Genomic DNA, 18,606 nt, shown 5'->3' with positions numbered 1-18,606 from the left:
ACTCATTAAGTTATTACGGGTATTCATTACTAGTAAAATTAGCCTTTTTTTTAAAGTGTAAAATTTATGTTTTATAGAAAAATATTGCTAGGAGTGCAACAGCTTTGCTCTGTGCTTGATGCAGAGAAAAACAACATTAGGTCGAGATAAAGCAATATTTTTTGTCCAAAAAGAGGCCCTCAAATTAGGAAGTCTTGTGCTTCCCCCCCCTCTACCCCTGCTCCCTTTCACCCCTCCACCCCCTTTTTTTTTTCATTTGTGTGGGTTTTATGTGCTTAAAATTGGGCTAAGGGAGAAGCTACATCTCTGCCTGGCTTTGGCTGTCAGTCCTGTGTGCGTAAGTGCTGGTATAATGAGTTAGAAAGATACCCAGTGTCTTTTGATTAATATACTATTAATGTATATACAGCTGTCTTTATGTTAAGTGCTTCATGGTGCACTTTGTTTCTTTAAATGCTGATCATTTACAGTGAGCGTGTACAGTATATAAGCCTGGAGGGAGAGCAATTGTTATACAACTCTTTAATCCGAACCATGATTAAAACCCCTTTTGTTCCTCCCTCCCCGCATTACTCCAGCCTATCATCTTCTCCAAGAAATCATTTGGCAAGTAGATACATGTGTATTTTAAAAGAATAACTCCTTTTAAAGAATCAGTTTTGCTTTTGTTCTGCTTTTAAAACTTATTTTTTTGCATTTCAATATACAGTGCTGTTCAAAAGGTGTAGGAGGGTCATAGGCATTTTTTTGCGTGAATAAGGTATAATTGGAACATCATGTATGCAGATATCATCACTTCTGCAGCAATTATGTGGATTGTTTGTTTAGTGGGAACATACTTTCAAGTAGGGGTTGGTCAGTGGCAATCATGTTGTGTGACATAGCTAAGAAAAATGACAAAGAATATGTAAAGTCTCACACTGAAATTTTATGTTAGGCAGGGAGCATCTACTGGGGGGAATCATTAGGAATTTTTAAGGTGGAGGGCCGAGGCGGTTTCAGAGGGAAATGGAAAGGAGGACTGGGAGGCTGGCGCTTAGATCTTGGGGAGAGGCTGGGGTTTGGCATTCTGTTTCGTGTGGAGATCAGCAGTTAATGTGGTCCTTGTTGAAACTTGAAACAGCTCTATTAGTAGCTTGATTGGGAAGGGGAGAAAAGACCAAAAGTAAACAAAAAATCTGCGGTCTGGAGATGGGCTTAATTGTGCACAATACATCTTGCCTCTGTGCTGCTTATTCTAATCACTCCAAATGGCAACACACGCTCGCACACACACACACACAAATTTGATCTGCTCAAGCAGATAGAACTGCTACGTGTATAATATTGCCAGGCTAGAAGGAAAAAAAAAAAAAAAAAGGACATCTGTTTAACAATTCTCTATTGTAGACAGGATCATAGAAACACTGTTGCCTGCCTGTCGTGTTCAATCAAAATGAATAAAATGCTGATTTAAGAAAAAAAAAAAAAAAAAAATAAATAAAATAAAATAAAACAGCAGAAGAGAGCCTTAAAGTATTTGCTTACACTTTTTTTGCTTTAATTTCAACAGCATGATGAGGAGTGGGAATCCCAAGGGCAGGAGGAGGTTTCAGGAACAGTGAAGGGAAGAAATTGTTTTGTTTTGTGTTGGTTTTTATCCTCCGTACAGCCGAGAGAGGCAAACAGCAGTCGGAACTAATTGTAGCTCGCTCAGGAAAGTCTTCATTAGCACTTGCCACACATGGTTACCAGATGTGCTGAAGAAGGGGTGGGAGAAGGGGGGAAGGGGTATGTGGAGAATGGGCTACATACTTAAACCTAATAATCTGTCTTTTGTTTTCAGGTCTATTGTGTTGGGGAGGGGAAGAATGGGGAGAGGGAGAAATCCCGGCTGCTTTTTGATGCAGCCAGTCCCTATTAGCTGAATGGCATTCCTTGTCTTGCAGCCTCCTTCAAGGATAGGAAAAAATCCTCAGTCATGGCCAAGTAAAGTGGAATTTATTTAATTTTATTTTTAAAATTTTTTAAAGTCTATCGGTGAGCTATTATTCCACTGATCCTGGCTGGAAGTATTTGGATAATCAAACTGGTAAACCACTGTATTTCTGGCCAGCTTGTGAGGGTTGAGGGTTTTTTGGTGAGCTTGTGGGCTCGCAGAGTATTGGTGGGGCTGTTGAACTGTCAGCGTCCTCTTAGTTCACATGTACTTTGCTAGGGAGTGTGAGATGTAAGCAGGAAGGTAATAAGCGCTCTGTGGTCCTGTCAGTCAGCCCTGAGACTGTCGTCTTGCTCAGGTGTTTAACTTCTTGCCTGTTGCTTTGCCTGTTGCTATTAAAAAAAATAAAATAATTAAATAGATCTTCCAAATATAGTGGCTGTCACTGCTGCAGACCAAATCACTGTCTTGCTGCCCACATAGATGATTTTCACAGGAACCAGTGTTAATTTTACTGTAGACGTTACCAGAAACGTCGCTGGTTGCTCTTTAGGGAAAAAAAGAGCCCACCCCTCCCTCATCCATTGAACAGGTCATCTCCAGGGGATCCTGCATAGCTCTCCCCACCATCTCCCTGTGCTTCCACAGCACTGCAGCTTCTTTCCCCTCTTGGCCCCTGAAATCTTCCCACAAGGTGAGCATTTTTTGTACTATCATTGTACTTGGATGTCTTCTTTCTTACCAGACTCCCTTCTTCATTCCAGCGGTAAGAGAACATCACTGTCTGGATGACAAGGCTTAGATGACTCTCCAAGCTCTGAATAATCAGGGATGAAGGTTTAATTATGGCACTACACATGATATCCACAAGATTTGGCACTCTGGTCATGTGAGAGAACAGCACTAGATGAACTTTTACTAATTAAGCACTCTGTTTCCTTTCCTTCTGGAAATTGCAAGGAGGTATAAATGTGGGAAATTACTTATGTTAAAGCAAAATAGAGACATTTTTTGAATCTAAATCGATCTGAGTTGAACGTAAACCTTGTGGCTCCAGCCTTGTTTTATCCAGCTCAGTTCGCCAGTCTGTAATCTCATCCTGCTTTGGAGCCTGGAAATGTTCTTGCTCACAATCTCAAAGTGGAGCAGATGTTGCATAAATAGAAAATAGGTTGTGTGTGCAGCCTAATCTAAGCACAGAAGGGCACAGAAGAAGGTTTGGATGAATGTAAGCTAATCAGGGCACAGATCTGCTGTACTTTGGGACTTAGGACCAAATTTTTTTCAGATATATTCTGCCTACCAGATCCCAAATATGCCATTCACATTTTTTCCCCACTGCATGGCAACTCCCACTTGGAGCTTTTTTAATTTTTGGAGAATAGGGTAATGCCTGTCAGCTCAAGCTCACCAGAGCAAATGTCTGGTAAGAGTCCATTTCTTCTGTTCTTTCGTCCATATTTGAGTTCTCCATCCAGTCGTCCTGATGTTCCAAGTCTGAATTAATCAAAGTCCAGGAATTCTTCTTTCAGATTCTCTCAAAGGAAATAATAAAGGCAAATCACTTAGATCACTTAGCTGACTTAGTTGTGTCTGCCTTTCCTACTGTAGGATTGTAGAGACTCCTTCGACCCTATTGAAATGGGTTGGAACAACATAACTAGCATAGACAGAGTCATTCAGTGTATGGCTTTTGTATACTATCTTTATTAACTGTCAGAAAGGATCAAGGAAAAGTTTGATAAAAATTAACCTATTTACCAGCCCAATTTTGCTGTAGCTGCTATTGCATCAGTTGTTTACTTTAATAAAATTAAGTGCCATATTTGCAATTTGTATAATGCTATCCCACATTATTTACACAAGAATGAATGGTGGTTCTGCCAACATGCAGTATGTAGAGACAATACCTCCGCTTACAGTAATTCATGATTAGGAAAAACAGCACTGCAGACTTGATGTTTTTGTCAAAGTTTCTTTCTTCTGGAGGCGCACATATGTGGGGGTTTTTTCCCCATGTGTTACCCACAGAATGGTTTTACATTTAAGTGCTGGTGCGTTTGTGGTGAAATCACAGCAATACACAACAAATATAATCTTAGTTGATTTTTATTGTCATGTATTCCACAGAGATATTAAGTTAAATTTGAAATGGCTATTGATGGCTCAGGTGTCCGTGCTCTCCACTCAACAGGTTTTCAGTTACTTGGCGCGGAACGCTGAAGCAGAACTTAGACAAAAGTGCTTTCAGAAATGTGACACACTGTAACTTCAATATATTCTTCGTATTAAAAACTTCATTTTTAATTATTATAAGTCAATTATATAAACATTTTTTATTAACTTGTAGATGGAAAGCAGAAAGATCTATTTCCTGCTTTTTGTGCATTTCTGCACTGAAGTGAAGGTTTCAGGCAACAAGGCAAATATTTTTATGCAGATGCAAAACTAATCAGCCAAACATGAAAATACTCCTACAGGGTTTCCTGGGGGCCTTGCTAGGGGATACTGCAATGCAAATAATATATAATACAAATAAATAATATAGTATAAGTACTGTAAGGCAGTAGGATTCAGTTATGACCAAACATAGTGGGTGGTTCATGTGAACTGGTACTACTGTCCTTTTTAAGACTCTCAAAATCACATGTCTGTGCTGCCTGGATCTCCTGTCATGTTTTTTTAAACTCTCACAATATTCTTCTATAATACACTCCATCAAAATGCATGTTTCCTCACAGTGATGTCATTTAAGTGGAAAAGAATTGCAAATCCTTCTTTGGCCTCCTGTAGTTTTTCCTGGGTAACTGGCTGAGCTCAAACTACTTCGCTTTCCAGTATGTTATATAAGTAATCAATACGGGGTTTTTTATATGCATATCAACACTACTCTGTGTAATTAGAGAGTATCCAGCACTATTATAATGCTATGTAGTAATTACATATGGCCGAATTTTTGCTCCTTGTGGTTTGCAATGTTCTCCAATACACAGCATGTGACTGAAACGATAGGCAGGAAAGTTTCATTGTAATGTTAGGAAAATCAAGAAGAGCAAGTTTACTGGGGAGAGTACAAATAGCTTTTCTCTTTTCCAGGGTAATGACTCGAAGATAGATATGCAGTGCAGCAACATGAGGTCCATCTTTTTGTCACCTCAAAATGAGGTTCTGGCAGTGTGCTGTCCAGGGAGGAACCTGCAGGCTGCTCACGGACAGATGCTGGCACAGGAGATTGCAGCCTGGTTTGTTTACAGGATGGCACGATGAGAGCAGAGCAGCCTGTTGCTCCCAGCCTGCACTGACTTCCAATAAGTTTATGATACTTAAAATGGATTTGCAGGTGTTGGCTCTAACCTGTACTGTTTCCAGAAAGGTTGGTGACTCAGTTACATTCTCTTGTTGGGAATGTTGCTACAGCTGAGACCAGTGCAAGGCTAGGCTGAAACTTAGGAGCAAGGGAAGGTGCTGGTAAGATATAAAGCATCTTGGCATAAATATCCCCCCACAGCACCACCTTTTCTTTTTCCTTCTCCACCCCTAAATCTGCTGAAAAAGATAGGGGTCAGATTTATATAGGGTGATCTTTATATTGTAATTTTTAATGATTGAGTATTTACGGTTTCACCATACACACTGGAAGAAACATAACTATGAAATGAGAAGAATTCCTGATTGAATAAGTGTGGGGTTTTTTGTTTGTTATTTACTTGATTCTGTTTAAGTGACAAAACAGATTAGTCTCCCAACACTACGTCTGCAATTTTATCATAAAGTTTACAATATGTAATGTGTCTTCTAAAGCCCTGTTCTGAGACTCCATCAGTGTGTAAGAATCTTTACCTCCACTTCTGTGAAAGTAATTTTTTTCTGGAATGAATTGCATTGAAAATATTAAAAATATGACACAGAAGCACCCTAAAGAAGTAAGAGAAAAATAAAAACAAAAGGATCTCAGATGCATTGGAAGGTATTTGTGTACAGTTTAGCATCTTTTTTTTTTTTTTTTTTTTTTTTTTCCCTAAGCATCACTATTTATGGCAAATCTTATGAATTTTAGTACTGGAATGATGACTTTTGGGTGGTTGGGAGAGGTAGTATCTAAAATATCCTTCAGACTATCAGTCCTCTCCTTGAGTTGTCTAGTTTCTTCTGTCCTAAAGATATATACCTAATTCTGCGTGGTTTTTCCCTTTCCCCATGCTCTTAGGTGCTGGGTCCTGACAGTGCTCCTTAGTGTAACTGTGGAGGTCTTGGCTTCTTTCTGGTCCTAATGAAGCCAAGGTGCCTGGGAAAGTAAAGCACTTCTAGTCCTGCTTTCCCTCTCCCCCCAACACCGCCTTCGGCTCAGTCTCCGTCGTTTCCCCATGTGTTGAGCATCTTCACTTAAATTTGGCGCCGGGAACAATGAGTTGTGCTGAACATCCAGCCATCTTTTGCATTAAATGTTAAGGAGCATAGAAAGCAGATGACTTAGAGTATAAACTAAGTCCTTAAGTAAAAGTTTTAATCTCACTTGGGGCAGTTTGACAAAAGAATGAAAACATACCACGTGCATCTGTGTCTGCACATAATCATTGTCATCCTGGTTTGCTTTTGTTGTCAGCAAAATTAAGCTGAGGAGCATTTGCAATTTGGTGCCCAGCCTGAGCTCGTGGCAGGGGTGCCCAGCTTTTGCTAAGGGCATCGGCAGCACAGGAGCTGAGCCTTAGCCCTGTGGCTCTGCAGACCTGTAAGGACGGCCTCTGCGTGTGCACAAGTACCTGCTTTTTACACCACGGGAGAATCAAGGTCTCAAATGCTCATTCTTTGGTTTCACCTGAAGGTATGGCTTGCCAAATTTCAGCCTGTTGCTGAGCCATGATAGAGCAGTGAAAGCTGTAGTGCTTTCTAGAGATGAGGTCGCATTGTAATCCAAACCAGAAGAAAGAAATTGTGTCCCATCTTGGTACATTAATTTCAAACTCTGTGCAAATGTTTGAGTGGATTTTTTTTCACCAGACAGTGCAACTGTGATCTTTTTCATCAAAAGGAAATAAACAGCAGCAACAGTAGTTCTCACCGGTGCATTATCAATTGTTTGCACCATTAGTGAATTGGAAACAAAATTAAATATGCTAAAAAAAGAAATAGTTTACTATAGAAATAGCAATTTCTAGGCCATTTCTTGACTTCTTCCAGTTTATGAAATTCAGGTTTGTTTTCACGTTTTTTAAGAATGGAACATCTATTCAACAAACGATAAAGGCTGCTTAAACTTGTTAAATACTATGAAATAGATGTGTACAGCTAATTAAGGTATGTGTTGAATAGTAATTATGTCATCCTGAGGGATTTACAAATAGAGTCTAGTTAAAATTTGATTCAATCTTCTATCATTCACAGAAGGTGCAAATTATTATTCATTTAATGTGCTCTGATTTCAGTTCTAAAGGTAATCCAGAAAAAAGGGAGAGGGATTTCTGTTTTATCAGCATTGTTTAAGAACTAAGATCCCTTAATTATCACACTGTACCAATAGTCTGCTACCCAAATTACTGAAGCAGTCATTCAGCTTTGAAACTAACAATTTACCCTCCAAGCAAAGAAAGATATAAGAAAAAGTGTTTAGTCAGCAAGCAAATATAAAAAATTGTATGTTTTGGCTTTTGTTGGCACTTGTGTTCCTCAGCAGCACAAACGTGAGTCACCTACACAATACCTTTCAATCAAAGGCATCAAAGCAAAGGAGAAGGATTTCACAAGAAAAAGAAAAAAAAAAAAGAAAGAAATAAGGCTCCATGGGATCTCATTCTGTGAAGCTTCTGGAACCTCTTCCCAGGCTCTTTCTTTTTAGGTAACATTGGCAGACTCTTGACCTTACTCCTTAGTGTAATTTCTTATCATAGTAACAAAGAATTACGTAAGACTCTAGACCACCTTGTGAAAGTATTGTAGTTTCTTTTACAAGGAAGTTTCTTTTAGTGACTTAAAAGAAAAACTTCCTGTATTTCTGGATTTAGAACAGTAATTTTCCCTCCCTGTAGCTACCATTAAAACTGGCCTAAAACAAAAATAAATAAATAAATAAATAAATAAATAAATAGGTAGTTGTTCCATTATATGCTTTTATGTCTTGGAATGAAAAAGGTATCTTCCAAAGTTATTGTGAAATTCCTGAGAAGCCAGAAGACTCCAGAAGCTACAGTGGTAGTGGTGGTGTGGAAAACAGGTGAATTTTCTGTTCTGCCTGATTTGGAGTTCCAGACTCTCTAACTGCTGGACCTTGCCTTCTGCATGTCTGAGCTTTTCTGGAAATTTTGTCAAAACCAAAATATTTTCTCAATAAATTTTTTTTTGTTTGATGAACTTTATATTTTTTAAGTAGGAAGAGCTTTTCCCACAATATTTCCTCACTAAGCTTATTTCTTCCATTTAAAAAAAAAAAAAAAAAAATTAAAAATCAGCCAATAGTCATATTACCAAAGATACAAGACATTACTCTAGTTTTTCCATAAACTAAGAACAGATAATCTGTGCACTTACATTGGCGGTTGTTGTATGGGCTTCATGGGAAGTAACTTCTACTAGGCTTAGACTGTGTATATTTGCTGTGTGGTTTTATTGCAGAAAGGTGAATGTTCTCCTGCACTACTTTTTTTTTTTTTTTTTCAGTATGTTTTTTCCTATTTATATCAGTGGGACTACATATATTGAACAGCTTTGTAAGAATAAGGATTGTGTATCCTGCCCTGCTTCACACCAGCCAGTACTGAGGAGCAGCCACCCCTGAGAGGGAGCACAGTAGCTACCCAGCAGCTCTCACAGTGGTGTGCAGTTCTTAAAGCTGAGGTTAAGCAAAGGTGCTGGATTTCTTTGGAAAAATTATCCAGAAATATAACCTAGTTTGCTGTATTCTGATTTTATCTTTCTAACTGAAGTGGCATTTGGGTAAGGTGAATACAAGAACCCACTTCATCTTTGGTTGGTTGGGTAGGGGTTTTTTGGAGAGAGATGAATGTGCTTGACGTAACTGGTTTCCTCTGCATGTCCCATCATATTTAATCATTTGACAGAGCTGCTCACGTACAGTAGAGTTTGGAGTACTAACCACTGGAAAACTGTAGTCCTAATTGTCACTTGGAATTTGGCAGAAAAGCATATTTATGCTTTTATTTCTTTTTGTGCTTCTGAACTGCTTTATAGATGTGAGTAACTTTGTGGATTATATTGTAATAGAAGTGGTAAGTGTTCCCAGTTCTTAGCAAGATAAGAAAATGTTCTTTTATGTTATTTGAAAGGAGATGAAGGGTCAGAGAGGTAGAGATACATGAAAGCTATTGCGCACTTGGTAGGAGATGCAGAGGAGGAATATCTCTCACCAGTGGCTTGTTTGAGTGGAAGGGAAGAGAAAAGGGCAGCTTCTAAGTAAAGAAACAGGGTTGGAAAAAAGGTCAAGTAAAATCAGACAAGTTTGTTGGTTTCTTTGCTTGAAGAAATGAGTACACAATTTTGAGATGGTTACTGAAAAGAAGAATGCAAGTGAAGTTGAGGGCAACTTTAAATGCTTGCCTGCTGTTGATACTTTGGGATTTATAAAAATTCATAGGCCCCTTTGGTCTTTGGAGACAGAGCTGAGAGAAGCAAGGAGAATGGGACAGACTCTAAGCTACCTTCAGTTCTGAGGGTTAGCAGAAAGTACAGGGCAGTCTGCTGGTCCCCTGGGATAGCTTAGCTGGAGTTTGCCTTGTCTTCCCATCTGCCTCAGCACAGCAGCATCAGAGAAGACAGGAGTTGTGTGGAAGTGGTAAAGGAAGATTATAGGCTACATCTGTCACCAGCGAAGAGTTAAGAGAATTTGCTTTTCTCAGCAGCATATGCAAGAGCTATGAAGGTGGGCAATGTATGATTTCAAGATGCAGAACGTGTGTGCTAAACTTGGCAATAGGGTCTGGTTGGGTCAGCAGGCACTTAAATTCCTCACCATCCTCAGCAGATTTGTAGCTGATTTTCATCTGATACAAATGCAGGAACTGCTGGCTACCTGTCCTGTGCTGACATTTGAGTTGGGAGTGGAGCAGATGCCCCAATACCTACCTGCCCTCTCCTTCTTCTCTACAAAGCAGAAGAGACCTGTCTTTTTTATATTACAATAGCACTTGATGTCACTGTGGTAAGCAAATACTGAGTTTTTCTCTTGCATTTATTTACACACCATCCTCAGATCAGTGAGATGTGCATATCCTGTACTGAGAGGAATAATGACATCTCATGGGCCTGAGGACCAAGGCTATGAAATTAGGCCCTGAAATACATGAGTGTGTCCCAATGGTTGAAGAAAACCTCATGTTTGTTCTTGAAGAATTAGAATACAATGGAAATGTGTGGCCAGTCTTGCCCCTGTTAGACTGACAGAAGGCTACAACCTTAACTTTGAACATGAAAGCTGAAATTCTTCAATGTTCAGCTGATGCAAAAAGTTGAAGCTTTGTGTAAAGCAGTATTGCAGGATGCTAGTGTGCAGCCTGAGGGGAGTCCATTTGGATTTTATGAAAGTGAGCCCTTTGCTTGCCTTACAGAAATAACATAAATTAATACCAACACTGGAGAGTAATTTCCCTAAAAGTGCTGCAGAATGTTTCCCAGCAGAGATTTTTGCAATGGAGTCATTATCATAGAATTGTATCGTAGAATGGTTTGAGTTGGAAGGAAGCTTAAAGATCATCTAGTTTTGACCACCCTGCATGTGCAGGGACACCTCCCACTAGATCAGGTTGCTCAGGGCCCCATCCAACCTGGCCTTGAACGCTTCCAGGGATGCGGCTTCCACAACTTCCCTGGGCAACCTGTTGCAATGTCCTATCACCCTCACTAAAGAATTTCCTCCTAATGTGTAACCTAAACCTCCCCTCTTCCAGTTTTGATCCATTACCCCTTGTCCTCTCAATACAAGCCCTTGTAAAAAGTCCCTTCCCAGCTTTCCTGTAGGCCCCTTCAGGTACTGGAAGGCCTCTATAAGGTCTCCCTGGAGCCTTCTCTTCTCCAGGCTGAACAGCCCCAACTCTCTCAGCCTGTCCTCGTAGGAGAGGTGCTCCAGCCCTCTGATCATCTTCATGGCCCCTCCTCTGGATTTACTCTAAGAATGCCCCTGTCCTTTTTGTGTTGGGGACCCCAGAACTGGGCACAGCACTCCAGGTGGGTTCTCATGAGAGCCAAGTAAATGGGGAGAATCACCTCCTTTGACCTGCTGGCCACGCTTCCTTTGATGCAGTCCAGAACACGGTTGGCTTTCTGAGATACAAGCACACATTTCTGGCTCATGTTGACCTTCTTGTCCACCATCACTCCTACAGTCAAGGACTGTAAAGTCTTTGACTGTACTCAAAGGCTACTGTCATTTATCTATATGCAATGAATTATTGTTTCATATCAGATAATAAAAACAACTTCAAGTTCAGAATTTATTATAAAGCAGGAGGATTTTTCCAAGAGAGTGCTGTCTCTTAGGGACAAGGAGATGAACTGCTCCACAGCACTTGTATTAGGTACAGTGGAAAAGGACAAGCTTGCCCTACTATTTCTTCCTACTGGGATGTGCACACAGCTTACCTTCTTTTACAGACAGATAAGTTGGGCTTAAGTTTTTGAGCTGCACATTTAAAGCTTAGCTCTTACTTTTGCCCTGAAGAGTGGAAGTAGCTACAATAACTGATAGTGCGCATTAATTCATTTGTTACTGAGCTTCTAATAGCAAGAGATTTAAAAAATTACGCTTGCATTTTGAAGCTGGTGGAACATTTGAGGGATTTATGTCTAACAGAATTTACATTCCATGTAATTTGGGTTTAATGACACAGGCAAAAGGGTTTCTGAGTATGTGACTCTCCTTTTCCATGGCACAGTAGGTATTTCATCTTAATTTTTAGTTGCACACTAGAAATCAATATGTAAAGTAAAAGTTAACAGATAATTAAAAGGAAAGCATGAGAGAAATTGAATAGTCATTTACTGGGTTAGTATTTAAAGCTGGCATGTATTTCTGAGTGGGAAAGAGCTTCAGAATGGGGCAATTCACAAACCACTTCTTCCCCTTCATCAACAGCTAATTCAGAGACAGCAGGTGTGTAAGCAGCCCCTTGGAAAGAGGAACAATTGTAGTTTGTGACAGAATTGAGTGGAGATGATCCCAAGCTGAAAGTCAAAACAGGATCTTCTTTTAAGTTCACCGAGTGACCTGCACTTTTATTCCAGTGCCTAACACAGGTAAGAGATTTCTACATAATCTGCATTTCCCAAGGTGTTTTGATATGTGAATCCTAACCCTTATTCATTGTTGCCTTCAGGTTTTGAAACTACTGCTGCAGTGCCAGGAACCAGTACCAGGTTTTTAGTAGTTTTATTGGGCTTTAAGGCATGTCTTTTGGCAAAATCAAGGCAGAGAGCCATGGTGCATTTGTCAGCAATCCTTACAGTAATGAATGCATACACAGAATATGCTTGGGACCAGAATTTGAGAATAAAAGAGGACTGTTCTTAAATCTTTGTATCTTATTTCCATGTAAATCAAGAGAAATTTGAGTTAAGCAAAGAGGTCTGCAGGAAGGGAAGTGTTGGCTCTTAGCCCCTTGCTGGAGATGATTCCTGGAGAAAGTTAATTTGGTTCTAACTGTGTTGTTATTACAGAATATGTAACAAAAAAACCCCACCATAAGAAGTTCCAGCATGCCTTTTAAATGTTGTGTATAAATACTAGGAATCTGGCTGAGAGAGAGAGACTACCTGCACCATCCAGGCTGGGCCAGCTGCAGGCAGACATGTGGCAAACTGTTGTTACTGGGCTGATGGGCAGAGTCCTTCAGGAAAGCAGTGCAGGCAGGAATGGATTCTGTGTTGCAGATCACCAATCTGAAGCTCCTTTCCATTTTCTGTAGGAATTTATACTTGCCCTTGGGCATGAGGTGGCAGGTTTCTGGGGAGACCTGGGCTTTCCTTTTTACTTTATATAAGATGAACTGTGCAGTCCCTGTGAAAGATCCTGCCATGTAAGTTACTTGAGAAGTTGTGTTCGGTGGGAGTAGAGGGCACTCTCTGTGTCTGCTCACTGGAGGGACAATGTATTTGAGATCCTGAAAACTGAGGGCTGCTTTGCTCCATGATCATTTCATTGGGGGTCAACAGCAAGAAAAGATGCAATTCTATTCTCTGTGGCTTAATTTCAGTCAGAAATAGGTCTTCAGGGCAGTAATATCCTTCTTCTTCAGCTGACGTAACCACAAGACTTCAGTATTAAGATGTAGGCCGTGCATTAAATGTGTGCAGCACATCCTATTCTACCCATACCCCACACTTCCCAAGTGCTGTTTGTTGTAAGTGACTGCATGATGCCAAAGGGCAGCCACAGTATGTGGCTACAGTTGTTGTGGAAGACCCCCACTCAAAATGAGGGGGCATGGCTGCATGGGCAGTGAGAGCCAGGGTGCTTCCATGCAGCAGCAGCCACAAAAAACCACTTTCTGACAAATAGTGTCCTTATTCCTGAATCATTAGCCCTAATGAAGGGGTTTTGTCATATTTATTTAAAACCAAAAAACAAAACAACTGAGAAAGAAACTGAAAAAGAGAAAAAGCCAAGAAGGAGAAAAGATGGGGAATAGTTGGGATTATCTCTGTGCCGTCTCTCAGGTCCAGTGACAACACGACTACAATGGGTAGCTTTCAGGACTGCATATGGTCTTCCTTCCGAGGGAGTTGATTAAGCGACTCCGGATGAAATTGAAATCCTGTGATTTGACCTTTGTCTGGCCTGGGAGGGCTGCAATTCGCATAACAATTTCCTTTTGTTCTTTGTTTGGAGTTATTAATCCAACATGAGCCTCGAATTAATCAGGGGTAGTGCGTTGTTACATTTCTAATTCACAGCTCTACTGCTTGTGTCTTTTTTAATTAAGGCCGAATGATAGCAGGCCTTAGCCCCTGATTGCAACACTTACTAACCACACATTGAGGGATGAAGGGGCTAAATAGGCAGAATGAGATTACTTCAAGGTTTCACTTAATTGTTTTCTTCCTTTAAGTAAAGAGCACTGAATGAACATTGTTAATGCCAGGCTGGGAGTATTTCTTTTCTATGTGTGTTATGTGTGTGTGTGTGTGCTGGGGTGGGGGAGGTTATGATGGGTGCACTGAGGACTCAGAGCTCTAATGGCTCAAGGGTTTGTAAAATTGAAGCCTTTGGTTATTGATTTAAACCATTCCTCCCACCTCCCCCGGGGGACAGGGGCAAGAGCAGAGGAAGGAGGAACAAAGTTGAAGAACACTGAATTTAAGTTAGCTGCTTGGATTTTCTTATGTCCTGCATGAACCCATTTGTTAATGTAATTTTTCTTGCTGTTTGAAAGTGGTTCAAAGGTAGAAAATGCAGGAAGACTGAAGGCTATAAGAGATGCTAAAGAAATATATTGAGAGACAGAGCTCTCCAAAGCCTAGGAGTGGTAATAGTATAATAAAATAAAGGTGAGCCAGTTGTGTCACATCAAGTTTTGCTTATACTCAAGGATCTTTGAGTCATGTTTCAAAAGCTGTTTGTATTTGTATTGTCAGAGCAGTTCAGGGCCACAAAGGCACAGGTGCTGTTCCAGGGGAACAGTGTAGATGCTCTCAGGTTAATGCTGGATAACGTAGCCTGTGCCAGCCACTCGGGATGCTGGGAAAGAAAACACACTGAGCATCCAGCCTTGCAACATTTATTTGCACAAATAGTTTCAGTAGCTTAAAATAAAATAGAAGTAATGATGACAGGATTCATATTGCAGGATCAGGCCCAGTGTTTTGGCCTCCTCTGGTGCAGTACATTGGATATGATTGTTATGGAAAAAGGTTAATATTTAAGTTCTCAAACATTCAGTTGCTGCATATACATTGAACTCAATTTGTGTTTTGTGCCTTCAATATCAGATAGAGCTCTGCAGCTGTGGGAAGCTTACTCTTCCTGAGTTATTTCATCCATCCAAGGAGTTGGATGGATGAAGGAAGCACTTGCTTGGAAGAGTTAATATTTCTATGTAAAGCAGCAAGTTGGTGTTGATCATAGCAGGTTCCACAGATACAGAGCTGCAGTTCTGAGTCTGGCGTGGGATATACTGGACAGCAATGATGTTTCTGCTTTTCTGAACTGTCCATATGCAGTGGCTGTTCCATGCAGGATTATCTAAGAATGCAATGATAAAACCTCAAGACAGATTAAGCAAAAGTAGGGTATAAGCTCTAAAGGAGAAAAATGCTCCAGGTAATAACTTATTTCTGTGTTTAGAAATCTAAACCATGAACTGGGTCTGCATTTTCAGATGAGCCAGAAAAGAACAGGCTGTATAGTCAGTCTTCCACAGAAATGTACGTACTATTGGGAAACAAAAATAAATACACACACAAATCTTTAGGTCTGGCCTTCAGTAATGGCAAAGAAGCACCAGTGACTCCATTTCTTTCCGTGCTCAGTCATGTCAACACAGGATTTACACTGAATTGGGTTCACAGGTTCAAAGCCATTTTCTTGACTTTCCTGCTCTTTTCTTAGGTGCTTTCTGATCCTGTGTGTCAGGATACTTCTGGTAGATTGCCAGCTCCTGTGCAGGGAGAAGTCAATGGGATAAGAAAATGCTCAGCATTTGTTGGAGCAGGGCTACCTTACTGGCAGTTCAAGTATGTTACACATAATTTTGTTTTTCAGAACCATTTCTGGTGTTGTTACACCAAATAACACCTTATTCTGCAAGTACCACTATTGAATCAGACTTTGCATGGAGATAACAGTATTAAGTATAAGTAAGCACATCAGAATCTGACCATCAATCACTTATTGTTGTTTATTTCCATTTAAAGACCTAGTGCTTCATGTTTGTCCACCTTGTTCTCTTTTTCCTAGAAATCTCTGCAGAGCAGGGTACGTTTGTTTATAGCAGACACAATTCCAGAGTTGAAACCTCCTTTCAGTGCCATTCTGTGCTTTAAATCTGCATGCTTCTTTTTAAATTATATTTTGAAGTTTCACTGTCATTGATTTAAAGGTGTCACATTACACTTCCAAAGGGTCTCAGGATGAATGGGTATCCCCATGTGTTTCTTGTGTGAGTGTTTTGAATAACATCTTAAAACCCAAAGTCCAGTGTGTTCTGTCTCCTGTTTAAAAACCTCATGGCAGTGGTCATTAGAATGGGTATTTTTGGGGTACTTCTGAAATCTCCTTCTTTTCCTTATTCTTGTGTAGCACAATGTTCATCATTAATGTATTCAGGAGCTCTCCTCAGCAAACTTATAATACCATTTAAGTGCTTTGAGGTCCCTGAGATGAAAGAAGTTGTATAAACAGATGGCAGCAGCATTACAATGCTTCTTTGGATGGTTAACCCTCAATGTAAACTGTTGCAGGACCTTGCTGTACAGCTAGAGCCAGGTACCCTGTCAGCAGTTTTCAGCAGTTGGTTTGCTCTCTCTATAATATGACATTTCTGATTCCTTTCAATTAGTCTGTGAAGGAGGTTAGGATTCTTGCCATACTCAGGAACCAGAAGACAAGGTCAGGGTGCATGATAATGTTTTCCTGTCCTTGCTCAAAGTGGCTTTCATTACACTTATTTAAGGCACAATCCATTGATCAGTAGTTCTTGAATATTTGCAGCTGCAATAGTCAACAGCGATGAGTCCATAAATAAATGAGGAATGACTTTTGCTGCTGCTGTTAATCTTGGTAGTTTTAGACAATCTGTTGCTATTTATGAAGTACTTCTATTGAGATCAAAACTGCCCCGAACTCTTCCCTCTCTGCTCCACTCCAGCAGGGATGTTCTCCTTATGTCTGCAATGACCAGTTGCCCTTGTGCAGCAAAATGCCAAATTTCAGTGGCCGCCTGGCAGCTGTGCCGCTCCTCCACTGGGTGTAGAGGTGCTGTCACTCCTTCACCTTGAAATCGGCGGCCGGTCGGCCCTGGCCCGTCAGCTCTCCCCTTTCGGACATAAGGTAAAGATTACAATTAATGGTACTTTGAGTTGCTGAGCGCTCCTCCCTCTGCGCTGTCTCCCCACGATCCCCCTTCCCGCGCCCTCCCTCACCCCCCCCCCCCCCGTCAATGGGAGCCTTTGATGTCGCACAAGAGAAGACTGTTGGCTAACAGTCTGGAGGCTGCTTCGTTTGAGCTAACCACCACATGAAAACAAATGCGATCCATCATATTTCATTAACTAGCTGCCCCCTGTTCGGGTGCCCTTTTTTGATGTCAGAGCGCATCCTGACAGAAATCAGAAAGATATGTGTGATTAAGACCAGTAATAATAGTTAGTGCATTGTATTGTAAATTACCTTTCTGGGCCCTGGTACTTTATCAGCTCCACTGGCCTTGGCTTGGGTACATTTTTGACTACTCTGTATATACAGTGTATTAGCGCAATGGAGATCATTATGTGGCCTGTATTTGAGTCATTTTTATTTAAGATGCCAAACAATAAGCTGTTGATTGGGGGAACAAGAGGCGAACAATAATGTTCTGTGTCACATAATACACCACCATTTTCCAGCTTTGCTTTAGAAGGGCCCTCTTTATTGTTTTTGTATAAAAATGGTTCTTAGGAGGAGGAATATTTTGCTGAGGTATGTCATTATTTTGCAAATTTCTATTATCTCATCATGTTGTCTTCATTGTAAATTGCAGCTAATTAGGAACCTAGTTAGAGCCCCAGCTTTGAGGCTGGCTTTTTTGTGAAAAGAGCCCACCGATTACCGCACTACAAGAGAGGAAGGGAGAGAAAAAGGAGATTAATCTGGTTACCTAGGCGACACTCGCTTCCATCTGCGAGGAACAATACATTTTTGTTTCCTTGGCTCAGTTCAGATCTGTTTTGTTTAGGGGGAAAAAAAAGAGAGAGAGCGAGAGGGAGAGGGAGAGAGAGAGAAGGGGAGAGAGGGAGAGGGAGAGGAGGCAGCCCCACAACAATGCTGGACTCTGTCTGGCCCCGGCTTACCCGCTTCCATCCCTCCGCAAGTTAGGGGTCTCAGGGGAGTGGGAAGATGAAAGAGATAAGCTCCAAAGTTGTCAAAGGTCATAACCTTGCCACACAAAGCCAGCAGTTTTACTTCTAAATCCCCTTCTCCCGAAAAGCACTTAATGAAATAATATACTGTGCTTCTCAACACCCCAGTCTTTATTAAGCAGCAAGGCCCCCAAGATGGTGAATTTAAGGAGTCAGTTGAAACTTCTGACTAAACAGTCGCTGACTTGGAGCGTCTACAGTAGATGTGTTGGGATTTTTGTGAACGAGAGACAACTTTTCTTCCACTGTCTCTTGTTAGCAGTGTTGTGGCTTCCCTGACATGTTTTATAGCTGCCTACACACAAAAGGCAGAGGTCTGTGAAGGCAGGGCAGTCTGATTTTTTTATTATTTTTTTTAGATTTCTTTTTAGTTACCTTCACAAGGTGATGGTTTAACAGACAACAGCGACCTGTGTCTTTTCTGTTGTGCATCAAACTATTAAACCCTTGCAAAGCTTTTGCATAGGGTAGACAATGCAGCTGCATTATTTGCTTCTTATTTTGGAGCAGCTTGCCAGAAAAAGGACAGAGGTAATAACCAGACCTGATAGAGCCTGGCTAAAAGCTCAGAAATGCTCACTAGCTCTTGAACTGAATTGGCTAAACCCACAGCCTTTTGATAAGCATAATGC

At 40.7% G+C, this 18,606-nt stretch overlaps 1 protein-coding gene across 3 annotated transcripts in view; it reads left to right on the top strand.

Annotated features, from left to right (window-relative positions):
• SOX5 (SRY-box transcription factor 5) overlaps nt 1-18,606 on the top strand; it is a 631,122-nt gene that overhangs the window by 280,524 nt on the left and 331,992 nt on the right. For 2 of the 3 annotated variants that reach the window (XM_051632715.1, XM_051632698.1), the window contains one exon: nt 11,997-12,157. The exons of the other annotated variant lie outside the window; for it this stretch is intronic. The gene's annotated coding sequence lies outside the window, so the exon portion shown is untranslated. The remainder of the gene's footprint in view (nt 1-11,996; nt 12,158-18,606) is intronic. 3 annotated transcript variants of the gene reach the window in all.

The sequence above is a fragment of the Apus apus genome, chromosome 1 (genome assembly GCF_020740795.1).
Source record: "Apus apus isolate bApuApu2 chromosome 1, bApuApu2.pri.cur, whole genome shotgun sequence".
NCBI classification, from domain to species: Eukaryota; Metazoa; Chordata; class Aves; order Apodiformes; family Apodidae; genus Apus; species Apus apus.
The sequence above is the reverse complement of the archived record's forward strand: the minus strand, read 5'-3'. Positions and strand labels throughout refer to the sequence as shown.